At 36.8% G+C, this 12,553-nt stretch overlaps 1 protein-coding gene and 1 long non-coding RNA gene across 6 annotated transcripts in view; one reads left to right on the forward strand and one right to left on the reverse strand.

Moving 5' to 3' along the window:
- EDIL3 (EGF like and discoidin domains 3) overlaps positions 1-12,553 on the forward strand; it is a 459,417-nt gene that overhangs the window by 241,480 nt on the left and 205,384 nt on the right. The gene's annotated exons all lie outside the window — the stretch shown is intronic.
- LOC143665611 (uncharacterized) overlaps positions 1-12,553 on the reverse strand; it is a 91,130-nt gene that overhangs the window by 74,651 nt on the left and 3,926 nt on the right. For all 3 annotated transcript variants that reach the window (XR_013167115.1, XR_013167116.1, XR_013167117.1), the window contains exon 2: positions 11,852-11,958. This is a non-coding gene — a long non-coding RNA (uncharacterized LOC143665611). The remainder of the gene's footprint in view (positions 1-11,851; positions 11,959-12,553) is intronic.

Here is a 12,553-nt window from a genome sequence, read left to right on the forward strand (position 1 = left end):
GCAAACTGAGTTAGATTATGTCGGGAGAATGGGGAGTCCAGAAATAGATTTTGAGAAAATATAGTAATAGACATTGTATGTCTATAATAAAAAATTATGTTGAATGTGCAGAATGAAACATTCAAGAAAATAGAATTTGACTGCATGTTGCGAGAAACCGTATATACATCAATTATGAATATTGAAAAAGTAATATTTGGGTCTCCCATAACCCACACCCCACTTTCTTCATCTTGATTCTTTATAGCATATTTTAAATATTGTTTTCTGGGTTCCTGCTTTCACCTGTGAATGGACTGAAAGCGGCTTCAGAATTAATGATGTGAACAAATCTCTCAATTCATTTTAAAGAACCAAAGGGTTATATTGAGATTCTTGGCAATTATTCCTGAGGTTTGTGGTAGAAAGAAGAAGGCAAAAGAAACATTCTTAGAATCTTCTTACAGACTCTGCCATGGCCTCTTCTGAGGAGAAGACTTATAGAGAAAAATATGTTGGCATGGTGAATTTCTGGCATGAAAAATTTGATGAGAATGGACTTGGAGAAGGAGGTAGCCCAACTTGAATTTAAATTCTTGCCCATTTCTCTGACTTTAGGACCTGCACAGAGGGCTGTGTGGTCTGGTCTGTTACATGAGTCTACGCTGGAGGAAGATTTTTTTCTAGTGGGAGGTCTCACATAGGGACCGAGTAAATGATACTAGATTTTAAAATGAATAATTTGTCCTTCAGCTTCCCTAAACAATCTCTGGGACCAAGCTGATTGCTCTCTCAGGGAATATGTTCTTCTGCAGCTTTGCTGAGAAGTCAGAAGAAATTATTTTATGTCTGTAGCTGGCACCCTCCCCAGAGGGATATCTCTATGCCAAGGGACTGCTGTGAAGAAGATTGGTTTCCAAATGCTAAGAGAGCTTCTTCATTAAACAATCTTGGAATAAATAGTCCACATTTTAAGCATTTTTCTGGTGAATTGTCTCCTTATTTCTATCTATCCATCCATCTGTATGTATGTATTTATATCCTATATATAAATGCATAAATCAATGATATATGTATAAATTTATAAATAATATGTATATAAATGTAAATCTAGCCTTTCAAAGATAACAGATGAAACATATATATTTATTACTCCACTGTGATTAAACTTAATTGAAGTGACCAAGCAGATTAAGTAAAGTACAGAAAAACTAAACCTTTAATACTCTGAAAACAGTGATATAGCCTATTAGCACACCAGTATATTGTTTTCACATTTTTATAAAGAAATGTGAGAAGGAATCATGTTGATAAAGGGACCCCAAGCCCTACAGCTGTGGTCTGGAAAAGACTGAAATAGACATAAGGGCTCCTATGTTCTCAAATGCTTTTTTTTCTCTAAGTGGAAAAAGTCCAAGCTAGGAGTCAACTGAGGCAGAGAAATGAGTGGTCAGAAACCAGGTTAATAACTCCTTTGGAGTCGCTGCCTCTGTTGCCCTTCCCTTCCTTTTTCGATCTTTTCTGCATTCAAAACATGATTTCTGAGGTTAAAACTGGAAGACTCTGTACAAAGAAATTTACAAGCTTATTCTTGGGGAGCTTGGACTCCTAATGCAGAGATTGGCAATGAGGAATAAAGTCCTCTGTATTTCACAAGATGGGGGGTGGCCCTACTGCCAACTTCTTTCTTTTGTCCCCCGTAATCAGAGGTTTCAGTCAGCCCGCCAATGCAGGAGATAAACTTCCTGGTGAAGAGAAGTGACTGAAAATTCTGAAAAAAACTATAGCAGTGAAGTACATTAAGTAATCTAGCCTTTTATGCATAATTACAAGTAGGCAGTTAATGTTCATCCAACATTTGATGTAAACGGCACAAAAGATAAGGATCAAACCGAATACATAGAATAACTGATGCAAGAGGAAGCAAAGATTCCTCATGGAACAGAGAGACATTTTAAAAATACTTCATTAGAGACCTAAAAATATTTTATAGTCATGAAACAAGAAAATAGTTTGAAAAGGAGAGCATGGATGTGCAAAATATGATTGGAAGACTAAAAAAAATGCAGTGAGAGAATGCCAGAAAAATCTTTTGAATTAGTTCAAAGTATAAAGATATGGAAAATATGAGATATGTGTTTAATAGATATGGTGAGTAAATTTGAGAAATTCAATATCAGGCTCCTTTTTTAGTTCCAGAGAGAACAAAGAAATGGGAAGCAATAAAAATATTTATTTTTATGTTGAGATGAATTAATAAGTACCAACAAATAAATGCAAAAAAAAGACACATATCCAGACATATTCTAATGAAATCTGGGTTAAGAGAAAACTCCAAAATCTCTGGGAGGTGTAAGGTGAACTGTAAAGAACCAAAAATTATATACTGACTTCAGGCTTCTCAGATAGCAGCTCTCTATATTAGGAAGCAATCAGGAAATGTATCTTCACATTTCTCAGGATACATGAATTTGAACTTAAATTTCCACTACCAGCAAAACCCCATACATGTGTGGGGACAATTTATAAAAAAAAAAAAAAAGGGCTCAAAATACTGTTTTCCTTATCCTTTTTGAAGATGTTCTGTGGGAAATGAGAAGTGGATATGAAGAAGAGGAAGCACAGGGTCCATGAAACAGATGAGTAAGCCCAAGAGAGTAAGGAGAGAAGTCCCGGGATGGAACTTGTGGCAGGCCCAAAAAGAATTCAGCTCAATTTAGAATAGGAAATCAGTGGGCTCCAAGAGAATATCTTCAAGAAAGAGGGAGCAAATTTCATGGGAATATCTTGGGCCTATGATGAATAAATTAATACTCTTCTCTCAACAAGAAATTCAATTAGATACTCAGGGAAAAAAAAACAAGTGAGAGCAACTACTAAATAATCAGAAACAGTACAGAACAGCTCCCAGAGCCACGACAGTGACCAGACACACAGCGTACCCCAGTCTGGACCAGCTGGACCGGCTGCGAGTCTCTGGAACAGTGAGTTCCCCAAGCCGCGTGCAGTTGCCCAAGCCGTGCACAGTTCCCCAAGCCGTGGCGGCCAGCGCCCGGAGCCCCTCCCCTACAGGCGACTTCTCAGAGGGAAAGGAAAGAGTCTCTAACAGTAGCAGGGACTGAGTCCAACCAAACACCAATAGTGGCATTAATAAACAAATTCTGACTACTAAAATTAGGCCCCCAGCTCAGGTGAAACTGGTCAAGGTGGAGGTCGCCTATTGGGCTAACCAAAAAAGAGGAAAGGGGACGAAACAGAGCCTTCTATAGCTGTTTCTACGGAGGCTTGGCTGCCTCTGGACTCAGCAGCAGGATTATATAGGCTGCAACTGCCCCAAGCATACGCAGAAACAGGCAGCTTTCAGGGCTGTCTCCCACCTGAACCTTCCCCATGGGAGGGGTGAAACGCAACTCAGGTGGAATCCCTCTCTCAAGGAATTCAGACCCCAGGACTTTGCAATTTGAAGCCATGAAAACCAGCCTACAACCTTTCCTCTGTCTCCACCACATCCCCAGCAGGGAGAGCCTCCCAGTTAAAGGAGCCACAACATCTTTTGCTAGTGGGACCTACAGACAGACAAGCACCACGTACTGGGCAGGATAAGAAAAACAGAGCCCAGAGACATCACAGGAAAGACTTTCAACCTGCTGGGTCTCACACTCAGGGAAAACTGATGCAGGTGATTCCTTCCCCCTGAAAGGAGGCCAGGGAAAACCTGGCTGGAGGCTGTAATAGCTATGTAGACCCTCCTAAGGGTGGGGAGGGAAAAGGCACATTACAAGCAGGACAAGAAACAAGAAAACAAGAACTGAAAAATTACCCTCTGTTAAACAAAACTTAAGCTAGAGGCCCAGAAAAAGCTGAACTGAAGGTCAATGAACAGATAGACAACAAACTCATCTAGCAAGAAAACCCTAGGTAAGATAAGTGAAAGCAATCTCCAGAATAAACTAATTAAGGTAATTAAATGTCCAGACGCCAGCAAAAAATAACAAATCACACCAGGAAAATTGAAGATATGGCCCAGTCAAAGGAACAAACCAATAGTTCAAATGAGATACAGGAGCTGAAACAGCTAATTCTGAATATACGAACAGAAATGGAAAACCTCATCAAAAACCAAATCAATGAATTGAGGGAGGACATGAAGAAGGCAAGGAATGAACAAAAAGAAGAAATGGAAAGTCTGAAAAAACAAAGCACAGAACTTATGGGAATGAAAGATTCAGTAGAAGAAATGAACAAAACAATGGAAACCTACAATGATAGATTTCAAGAGACAGAGGTTAGAATCAGTGAACTCGAGGATGGAACATCTGAAATCCAAAAAGAAACAGAAACTATAGGGAAAAGAATGGAAAAATATGAGCAGGGGCTCAGGGAATTGAATGATAATATGAAGCGCACAAATATACATGTTGTGGGTGTCCCGGAAGGAGAATAGAAGGGAAAAGGAGGAGAAAAGCTAATGGAAGAAATTACCACTGAAAATTTCCCAACTCTTATGAAAGACCTAAAATTACAGATCCAAGAAGTGCAACACACCCCAAAGAGAATAGATCCAAATAGATGTTCTCCAAGACACTTACTAGTCAGAATTTCAGAGGTCAAAGAGAAAGAGAGGATCTTGAAAGCAGCAAGAGAAAAACAATCCATCACATAGAAGGGAAACCCAATAAGACTATGTGTAGATTTCTCAGCAGAAACCATGGAGGCGAGAAGACAGTGGGATGATATATTTAAATTACTAAAAGAGAAAAACTGTCAACCAAGAATTCTATATCCAGCAAAATTGTCCTTCAAAAATGAGGGGGAAATTAAAACATTTTCAGACAAAAAGTCACTGACAGAATTTGTGACCAAGAGATCAGTTCTACAAGAAATACTAAAGGGAGCACTGGAGACACACATGAAAAGACAGAACAGAGAGGTGTGGAGAAGAGTATAGAAAGAAGGAAAAATAGATATGATATATAAAATACAAAAGGCAAAATGGTAGAGGAAAGTACTACCCAAACAGAAATAACACTAATGTTAATGGACTGAATTTCCCAATCAAAAGACATAGACTGGCAGAATGGATTAAAAAACAGGATCCTTCTATATGCTGTCTACAAGAAACACATCATAGACCCAAAGATAAACATAGGTTGAAAGTGAAAGGTTGGGAAAAGATATTTCATGCAAATAACAACCAGAAAAGAGCAGGAGTAGCTATACTAATATCCAACAAAGTAGACTTCAAATGTAAAACAGTTAAAAGAGACAAAGAAGGATACTATCTACTAATAAAAGGAACAATTCAACAAGAAGACATAACAATCATAAATATTTATGCACTGCACCAGAATGCCCCAAAATACGTGAGGCATACACTGCAAATACCGAAAAGGGAAATAGACACATCTACCATAATAGTTGGAGACTTCAATTCCCCACTCTCACCAATGGATGGAACATCTAGACAGAGGATCAATCAACAAAGAGAATTTGAATATTACAATGAATGAGCTAGACATAACAGACATTTATAGGACATTATACCCCACAACAGCAGGGTACACCTTTTTCTCAAGTGCTCATGGATCATTCTCAAAGATAGACCATATGCTGGGTCACAAAGGAAGTCTCAACAAATTTAAAAGATAAATCGTACGCAAACTTTCTCAGATCATAAAGGAATGAAGTTGGAAATCAATAATAGGCAGAGTGCCAGAAAATTCACAAATACGTGGAGGCTCAACAGCACACTCTTAAACAACCAGTGGGGCAAGGAAGAAATGACAAGAGAAATCAGTAAATATCTCGAGGCAAATGAAAATGAAAACACAACATTACAAAACTTATGGGACACAGCAAAGGCAGTGCTAAGAGGGAAATTTATTGCCCTAAATGCCTATATCAAAAAAGAAGAAAGGGCAAAAATTCGGGAATTAACTGTTCACTTGGAAGAACTGGAGAAAGAACAGCAAACTAACCCCAAAGCAAGCAAAAGGAAAAAAATAACAAAGATTAGAGCAAATAAATGAAATTGAGAACATGAAAACAATAGAGAAAATCAATAAGACCAGAAGTTGGTTCTATGAGAAAATCAATAAGATTGATGGGCCCTTAGCAAGATTGACAAAAAGAAGAAGAGAGAGGATGCAAATAAATAAGATCAGAAATGAAAGAGGAGACATAACCACTGACCTCACAGAAATAAAGGAGGTAATAACAGGATACTATGAAGAACTTTATGCTAATGAATACAACAATGTAGATGAAATGGACAAGTTCCTAGAAAGGCATGAACAACCAACTTTGACTCAAGAAGAAATAGATGACCTCAACAAACCAATCACAAGTAAAGAAATTGAATCAGTCATTCAAAAGCTTCCCAAAAAGAAAAGTCCAGGACCAGACGGATTCACATGTGAATTCTACCAAACATTCCAGAAAGAATTAGTACCAACCCTGCTCAAACTCTTCAAAAAAATTGAAGTGGAAGGAAAGCTACCTAATTCATTCTATAAAGCCAACATCACCCTCATACCAAAACCAGGCAAAGATATTACAAAAAAAGAAAACTACAGACCAATCTCTCTAATGAATATAGATGCAAAAATCCTCAATAAAATTCTAGCAAATCGAATCCAGTAACACGTTAAAAGAATTATACATCATGACCAAGTAGGATTCATCCCAGGTATGCAAGGATAGTTCAACATAAGAAAATCAATTAATGTAATACACCATATTAACAAATCAAAGCAAAAAACCACATGATCATCTCAGTTGATGCAGAGAAGGCATTTGACAAGATTCAACATCCTTTCCTGTTGAAAACACTTCAAAAGATAAGAATACAAGGGAACTTCCTTAAAATGATAGAGGAAATATATGAAACACCCACAGTTAATATCATCCTCAATGGGAAAAATTGAAAACTTTCCCCCTAAGATCAGGAACAAGACAAGGATGTCCATTATCACCACTATTATTCAACATTGTGTTGGAGGTTCTAGCCAGAGCAATTAGACAAGAAAAAGAAATACAAGGCATCAAAATTGGAAAGGAAGAAGTAAAACTATCACTGTTTGCAGATGATATGATACTATACATTGAAAACCCTGAAAAATCCACAGCAAAACTACTAGAGCTAATAAACGAGTACAGCAAAGTGGCAGGTTACAAGATCAACATTCAAAAATCTGTAGCATTTCTATACACTAGCAATGAACAAGCTGAGGGGGAAATCAAGAAATGAATTCCATTTACAATTGCAACTAAAAGAATAAAATACTTAGGAATAAATTTAACTAAAGAGACAAAAGACCTATACAAAGAAAACTACAAGAAACTGTTAAAAGAAATCACAGAAGACCTAAATAGATGGAAGGGCATACCGTGTTCATGGATTGGAAGACTAAATATAGTTAAGATGTCAATTCTACCTAAATTGATTTACAGATTCAACGCAATACCAATCAAAATCCCAACAACCTACTTTTCAGAAATAGAAAAACCAATAAGCAAATTTATCTGGAAGGGCAGGGTGCCCCGAATTGCTAAAAGTATCTTGAGGAAAAAAAACGAAGCTGGAGGTCTTGCACTGCCTGACTTTAAGGCATATTATGAAGCCACAGTGGTCAAAACAGCATTGTACTGGCATAAAGATAGATATATTGACCAATGGAATCGAATAGAGTGCTCAGATATAGACCCTCTCATCTGTGGACATTTGATCTTTGGTAAGACAGTCAAGCCAACTCATTTGGGACAGAACAGTCTCTTCAATAAATGGTGCCTAGAGAACTGGATATCTATATGCAAAAGAATGAAAGAGGACCCATATCTCACACCCTATACAAAACTTAACTCAAAATGGATGAAAGATCTAAACATTAGGTCTAAGACCATAAAACAGTTAGAGGAAAATGTAGGGAGATATCTTATGAATCCTACAATTGGAGGCGGTTTTATGGACCTTACACCAAAAGCAAGAGCACTGAAGAAGGAAATAAATAAATGGGAGCTCCTCAAAATTAAACACTTTTGCGCATCAATGAACTTCATCAAGAAAGTAAAAAGACACCCTACACAATGGGAGACCATATTTGGAAACGACATATCAGATAAAGATCTAGTATCCAGAATTCATAAAGAGATTGTTCAACAAAACAACAAAAAGACAGCCAATCCAGTTACAAAATGGGAAAAACACTTGAACAGACACTTCTCATAAGAGGAAATACAACTGGCCAAAAGACACAGGAAGAGATGCTCAATGTCCCTGGCCATTAGAGAAATGCAAATCAAAACCACAATGAGATATCATCTCACACCCACCAGAATGGCCATTATCAACAAAACAGAAAATGGCAAGTGCTGGAGAGGATGTGGAGAAAGAGGCACACTTATCCACTGTTGGTGGGAATGTCAAATGGTGCAACCACTGTGGAAGGCAGTTTGGCGGTTCCTCAAAAAGATGAATATAGAATTGCCATACGACCCAGCAATACCATTGCTAGGTATCTACTCAGAGGACTTAAGAGCAAAGACACAAATGGACATTTGCACACTAATATTTATAGCAGCATTATTTACAATTGAAAGGAGATGGAAACAGCCAAAATGTCCATCAACAGACGAGTGCTAAACAAACTGTGGAATATACATATGATGGAATATTTTGCAACTCTAAGACAGAATAAACTTATGAAGTATGTAACAACATGGATGGACCTAGAGAACATTATGCTGAGTGAGACTAGCCAAAAACTAAAGGACAAATACTGTATGGTCTCACTGATATGAACTGACATTAGTGAATAAACTTGGAATATGTCGTTGGTAACAGAGACCATCAGGAGATAGAAATAGGGTAAGATAGTGGGTAATTGGAGCTGAAGGGATACAGACTGTGCAACAAGACTGGATACAAAAACTCAGAAATGGACAGCACAATGCTACCTAATTGTAATGTAATTATGTTAAAACACCGAATGAAGCTGCATGTGAGAATGATAGAGGGAAGAGGGATGGGGACATAAATGAAATCAGAAAGAAAGATAGATGTTAAAGATTGAGATGGTATAATCTAGGAATGCCTAGAGTGTATATTAATAGTGAAATGTACAATGTACAAATTTTAAAAATGTTTTGGCATGAGGAAGAACAAAGGAATGTCATTACTGCAGGGTGCTGAAAATAGATGATAATTAATACTTTAAAATGTTACCTTATGTTTGAGATTAAAGCAAAAAATGTTTATTTGTTACAAAATTTAGATTTTGACTAGAGCATTTCCTAATATAACTCATGTAGATAGTTTGATTGAATGTCATAAGTACTTGGAATCTGAGGTAGCACATGAGATTTTGTTGGTTTGTCCAGAGTGATCCCCCGATGAATCCCAGAATGATTTGATCAGTGACTGGAAAAGTATTTGCAAGCCCCCTTCGGGGAATGGTGAGAGTGGGGAGAAATTCAACTTCCCCAAGTTGAATTCTTGATATTCTCACAAGCAGTGTGGACAACCAAAGCTATAGGCTGAGCCCCCAGTCTTGGGGTTTGTTCACATGAAACTTAACCCCACAAAGGATAGGTCAAGTCTACTTAAAATTTAGGCCTAAGAGTCACTCCCAAGAGAGCCTCTTTTGTTGCTCAGATGTGGCCTCTCTCTCCAGTCAATATGACGAGCAGTCTCACCACCCTCCCCCTCTGTGCGTGGGACATGACTCCCAGGGGTGTGGACCTTCCTGGCAACGTGGGGCAAAGATCCTGGAATAAGCTGAGATTCAGCATCAAAGGACTGAGAAAAACCCTAGAATGAGCTGAGAATTAACATCAAGAGATTGAGAGAACCTTCTCGACCAAAAGGGGGAAGAGTAAAATGAGACAAAGTGTCAATGGCTGAGAGATTCCAAACAGAGTCGAGAGGTTATCCTGGAGGTTATTCTTACGCATTAAGTAGATATCACCTTGTTGTTCAAGATGTAGTGGAGAGGCTGGAGGGAATTGCCTGAAAATGTAGCGCTGTGTTCCAGTAGCCATGTTTCTTGATGATGATTGAACAATGATATAGCTTTCACAATGAGACTCTGTGAATGTGAAAACCTTATGTCTGATGCTCCTTTTAGCTACTATATCAACAGAAGAGTAGAACATATGGAATAAAAATAAATAATAGGGGGAACAAATGTTAAAATAAATTCAGTTTGAAATAGTGGTAAATGAAAGCGAGGGGTAAGGGGTATGGTACGTATAGTTTTTTTTTCTCTATTATCATTTTATTTCTTTTTCTAAATCTATGCAAATGTACTAAGAAATGATGAATATGCAACTATGTGATGATATTAAGAATTACTGATTGTATATGTAGAATGAAATGATATTTAAATGTTTTGTTTGTTAATTTTTTTAATTAATAAAAAAGTTTAAAAAAAACAAGTAAGAAAAGAAGAAAAACTCTGTAAATAGTAAGCATAGAATTGTGATTTTAAACGATGGATAGACTATACAAGAGAAAAGACTATACAAGAAATATGTCATTTGATCTTGATGCTGGAATAGCTCTCTAAGCATTCTCCATTTTTGATGAAGAACAATGACATTTTTCTCAAATGTTCAATCACTCTACTTGACTTTTCAGTGAATAGATACTCATGCTGTAAAAATGCTCTTCACTTTCCAATTTTTGCAATCAGTTATAGACAAAATATTGAAGAATGTATGCACACATGACATTATGCCCCAATCCTTCCCCCTCCCCTGTGTCCTCATCCTTTGTCATATGACTTTGGAATCCTTCCTGAAAAAGAGGCATAGATTCCTCTCACCTTGACTATGGTTCTGGGTCTGTGATTGACCTCGGCCAAGTGAATGAAACAAAATGTCAGTGAGCTGGTTCTGAGCCTATGCTGTAAGTAGCTTTGCCTGTTTTGCTTGTTTTGAACTTCTCTCATCACCATAGCAGAAGTGCAAAGAATAACGGCTGCCTCTTCAGCTTGAATGACCCCAGAATGAGCATGCAGGGAGCAGGTATGAGCTCAGACCTCAGCCAGGAGCCAAAAAAGTGGGACCTTTAACTCATAGAACAGCGTCTCAATGGAGCCCACCTGGAGTTCCTTCAGCCTCCCCACTTTGACACTCAGATGTTTGAGAAGTAAATATATACTTATTCTTGTAGGCCATGGAGTGTTTGTAATGCTTTGTTATATGGCATTAGCATAGTTTAACTTACTGATATACTTAGAAAAATCACTCAGAACACATCATAAAAATGCAAATCAAGTTTTAACCATAAAATAGTAACAAAGACTGTAGAGGCAGAAAAAATATGTGAATTATTAAAACAGCCTTAATTTAATTCTAAATAAATTAAATATATTGCTTCAGATTGTAAAGATAATCAATAGAAAAACCAAAACAAATGTATATAAACATAAGAAAATTCAGGACGGGATATGGCATGAGAGGAGGTAGTTTTTTGCAAGATCATTTTCTCATTTGTGTGATGAGTTGCCTACTGACAGAATAGAATAGAATAAAATAATAATAGAATAAAATAAAAGCCAGGGACTAAATAATTGCAAAACCATAATAAGCTAAATCAATAGGTAGATAGATGATAGATAAGTAAGAAAATTAGTAATCAGTGAATAAGTAAATAAAAATAAGAGTAAGGTGCCAGTCATATTCAACTATGCATAATTACAATAACTTTTTTATTTCTAAAACATAAGGATTTGGTAAAATTCAGTGACAGTGCCTATAGAATGTTCTACAGATTAGAAAAATATACTTGTGCATTCAGGGTAATAGAGTCTTCCCTAGATATTGGTCTGTCTTTATCTCTACATGACAAAAAAATATTTAATTACAGTACCTTGTTAGTGGATTCTTCTTTGGGAAAATGGTAATATTACCACTGTAGAATGCTGTGACCCATTTAGTTGAGACTACATAAGCTCTTATACTCTGAAGTCTTATACTCTGAAACACGAGAGAAGGAGTTTTAATAAAGTGTAAGGAAGTTAGATGTTGCATAAACTGAAATCATTATACTCAGGTCCAAATTAATTGACCAATGAAGTGGTTGGGCTTTCACTTATACCTACTACTTACTGATATTAGTCCGATTCCCAAATCTTTGGATTTTATTAAAAGAAACTAAACTTTTTCTGCATTAATCTTATAATAGCATAACACAGCATTACAGGTTCTAATAAAACCCATTCCTCTCTGACAGAATAGGACCATTTGTTAAAGCACTTGTTATAGAAATAGCCAATTATTTTAATCAGGTTCATTGGAGATAATGGAAGTTGTTGCCCTGAAGGCTTACTTGTACAATGTGGAATTACATGGTAAGTAATTAATGGAATTGAGATTTCAACCTTAGGATATATTAAAGGAAGTTAATACTGAAAATCTACTTTTTAATATATATACTAATTTTAAAGGCATACCTCTCATATGATAGCAAGGAGAACTACAGAAAGTTATTTCATGATTCCTATGTGGAAATTACCATCTCTTTAATAGATCATAGAAGTACAGAAAATATACACATTGAGAAACTTTATGA

Source organism: Tamandua tetradactyla, chromosome 21 (genome assembly GCF_023851605.1).
Source record: "Tamandua tetradactyla isolate mTamTet1 chromosome 21, mTamTet1.pri, whole genome shotgun sequence".
NCBI lineage: Eukaryota > Metazoa > Chordata > Mammalia > Pilosa > Myrmecophagidae > Tamandua > Tamandua tetradactyla.